Here is a 3,735-nt window from a genome sequence, read left to right as displayed (position 1 = left end):
GGGTTTTTGGGGGTCCCCAAAAGGCAGGACGTCAGGGGAAAAGCTAAAAGGTGTGGGCGGTACTGACGCAGGGCGGGGGCCCAGGGAAAGTCGGAATCCGCCAAGGGTGTGTAACAACTAAACCTGCCGAACCGACCCCCTAAAAATTGGAGGGCCCCCGCTGGCGTGGGGACCCACCCCGGGCCGCCCCCCCAGGGGAGGGGTGGGGACTCCCCCCCCCGGGCAGGCCGGGGCGGTGGGGAGGTGCGCCGCGGGGGGTGAAAGCCGGGAGGACCCCGTTCGGAGCCGCCGGGGTGAAGACCCTTGGGGTGTAGCAAATTTTGAACGGAGATTACTTTTAAAGGGCCGAATTTGGGGGAAGGGTTTCCGGGGGAAAAAGTGCTGTACGTGGGTGAGTCGGCCCTTGGGGGGGGTTAGCCCCCTTGGGGAAGGGGGTAGAAACACGCGCCGGGGGGGGGGCCGAAGGGGGCCCCGCCCCCTGGCCTGTCGTAACCCTGCGCCCGCGAAAGGGAACCCAGTTAAGGTTCGTGGAAAAGGGGGGGGGAGAACGGCCCCCCTCGTCGCGACTACGTTCCGGCGTGGGGGGCGCCGCGGCGACCCCGACAGAACGGGGAAGCTCCGTGGGCACCGGGGGGGACCGGGTCGTTTTTTTAAGGGGTCTGGTTCGCCTGGAATCGGGTCGAGGAAAAAAAGGGGGTTCCCGGGGCCGAAAAGCGGGGAAAAGGGACTTTGGCGCGCGGACCCTTAGGGGGTCCGTGAAAACCCGTGGGGGCCCGTCAATCTCGCTCCCGGCCGAAACCCCTTTCCGCAGAGGCCCTTGGGGTTACACCCTTTGGCCACGGAGTAATGTAGGTAAGGGAAGTCGGCAAAATGGATCCGTAACTTCGGGAGAAGGATTGGCTCTGAGGGCCGGGACGGTCGGGCTAGGGGAGGAAGCGGGCAGAACCGCACGCACCCTGAGGGGACACTCCGAGGGGGAGAGACGTGCGCGGAAACCCGTGGGGGCCCCGGGCCGAGCGGCCTCGCTCGGCTGACGCCCCTTCGCGGGGCGCGTTGGCTGCGCGGGGGACAACCGACGCGACCTCCGACTCACGCTGTCTCAGAACTGTCACGGACAGGGGGAATCCGACTGTCTAATTAAAACAGAGCGTCTCGACAGCCTGAAAAGGTGTTTACGGGACGTGATTTCTGCCCAGTGCTCAGAATGTCAAAGTGAAGAGATTCGCATAAGCGCGGGTAAACGGCGGGAGTAACTATGACTCTCTTAAGGTAGCCAAATGCCTCGTCGTCTAATTAGCGACGCGCACGAACGGATTAACGAGATTCCCACTGTCCCTATCTACGCCCCGGCGAAATCACAGCCAAGGGAACGGGCTTGGTGAAATCAGCGGGGAAAGAAGACCCTGTCGAGCTTGACTCTAGTCCGACTCTGTGGAGGAGCGTGGGGGGTGTAGCATAGGCGGTAGCGTCTTCGGGCGCGACAGTGAAATACCGCTACCCCCGCGGGACCTCCACTTACCCGACGGAGTGGGGACTCGGCGCCTTCTTGCAGGTAGGAGGCGTACGAGGTTCAGACGTCAAGCCGCCGTCGCGTCGGGCTCGGGGAGTCCACCGACTCCCCCCGACGCGGTCACGACGGCGACAGCGACCCTGCCGGGGACAGCCTCGGACGGGGAGTTTGACTGGGGCGGTACATCTTCTAAAGCGCAGCGAAGGTGTCCCAAGGCGGGCTCAGCGAGGACGGAAACCTCGCGTAGAGCAAAAGGGCAAATGCCTGCTCGACCAGGATTTTCAGTACGAATACTGGCCGTGAAAGCGTGGCCTATCGATCCTTTCGACGTTGGGAGTTTCAAGCGAGAGGTGTCAGAAAAGTTACCACAGGGATAACTGGCTTGTGGCGGCCAAGCGTTCATAGCGACGTCGCTGATTGATCCTTCGATGTCGGCTCTTCCTATCATTGCGAAGCAGAATTCGCCAAGTGTCGGATTGTTCACCCGCCAACAGGGAACGTGAGCTGGGTTTAGACCGTCGTGAGACAGGTTAGTTTTATCCTACTGATGAAGCGCCCTTGCCACGGTAATCTTGCTCAGTACGAGAGGAACGGTGAGTTCGGACCTCTGGTTCGCGCGTCCGGTCGTCAGGCCGATGGCGCCAGGCTACGTCCGTGGGAGTACGACTGAACGCCTCTAAGTCGGAACCCCGCCCGGTGAGCAAGGGTGAGCTTAGCTAGGGCCCTGAGCGTGCAGGCAACATTAAGCCGGCAACCCTCGGGTTCGTCGGCTAGTGCCGTGACCGGCCCGCTCGTCACGCGCGCTAGATCTGTGGTGCGCGTGGCTGGGTCGGTATCATCCACGTCCGTTAGGGGCAAGAAATCGCGTGCGGACCACATGTATTCCGTCGGGGTGTTGTAAGCGTTAGAGCTGTCCTGGTACGGCGATCCGTTGAGACTAAGCCCCGGACGCTGAGATTTTCCCTCCAGCAGGGTTTGTCTCGGCCACCTTTCCACCCGGCACGGCACGGCCCGGCCCGATCGGCCAGCCTTCGAGTCCTTGCTCTGCTCGGCTCGGCATGCTGGCGGTGCGGCGCGCGGCGGCGGCGGGTGCGAGAGTGTCATAACACGTATAAATACATTTACTTTACTTTACTTTACTTCTTCAAAGTTCTATCTCCTAGAACTTGGAGAATTTTTTTTTCTCTCCACCTGTCCAGAGGCACTAATCCGTCCAGAGGCACTAATCCGTCCAGAGGCACTAGTCCGTCCAGAGGCACTAATCCGTCCAGAGGCACTAATCCGTCCAGAGGCACTTTTAGTTTTCCTTCTTTGCTGTCTGCGAAGTAGAATTCGCCAACTGCATTTTTTTTTTTTTTTTTTTTTTCAATTTTGTTTTTTCCTTCCTGTCAGTCCCTTAGTAGGCTTCTGCGAAGCGGAATTCGCCAACTGCATTTTATTTAGTCCCTTAATAGACTTCTGAGAAGCGGGATTCGCCATTGTCCCTTAATAGGCTTCTGAGAAGCGGAATTCGCCAACTGCATTTTATTTAGTCCCTTAATAGGCTTCTGCGAAGCGGAATTCGCCAACTGCATTTTATTTTGTCCTTTACCAGGCTTCTGAGAAGCGGAATTCGCCAACTGCATTTTATTTAGTCCCTTAATAGGCTTCTGCGAAGCGGAATTCGCCAACTGCATTTTATTTTGTCCTTTACCAGGCTTCTGCGAAGCGGAATTCGCCAACTGCATTTTATTTAGTCCCTTAATAGACTTCTGAGAAGCGGGATTCGCCATTGTCCCTTAATAGGCTTCTGAGAAGCGGAATTCGCCAACTGCATTTCATTTAGTCCCTTAATAGGCTTCTGCGAAGCGGAATTCGCCAACTGCATTTTATTTTGTCCTTTACCAGGCTTCTGCGAAGCGGAATTCGCCAACTGCATTTTATTCAGTCCCTTAATAGACTTCTGAGAAGCGGAATTCGCCAACTGCATTTTATTTTGTCCTTTAACAGGCTTCTGCGAAGCGGAATTCGCCAACTGCATTTTATTTTTGTCCCTTAATAGGCTTCTGCGAAGCGGGATTCGCCAACTGTATTTTTTTTTTTTTTTTTCCTTTTTTTTTTTTTCATAATTTTTCTTTTTTTTTTTTCGCGTCCCTTAATAGGCTTCTGCGAAGCGGAATTCGCCAACTATATTTTAAACAAATCTGGTCGCTGCGCTAGTTTTCGTTTTGCGCATTAAATTTATT

General features: G+C 56.3%; 1 pseudogene; it reads left to right on the top strand.

The window, feature by feature from the left end:
- On the top strand, positions 1-2,472 carry LOC144961015 (large subunit ribosomal RNA; annotated as a pseudogene; the record flags this gene model as incomplete).
- Between the last annotated feature and the right edge of the window lie 1,263 nt (positions 2,473-3,735).

The sequence above is a fragment of the Berghia stephanieae genome, unplaced genomic scaffold, assembly GCF_034508935.2.
Source record: "Berghia stephanieae isolate SIO BIC M18660-M18661 unplaced genomic scaffold, UCSD_Bste_1.3 scaffold1238, whole genome shotgun sequence".
Classification (NCBI taxonomy): Eukaryota; Metazoa; Mollusca; class Gastropoda; order Nudibranchia; family Aeolidiidae; genus Berghia; species Berghia stephanieae.
Note: the sequence above shows the minus strand (reverse complement) of the source record. Positions and strands in the feature narration are given on the sequence as shown.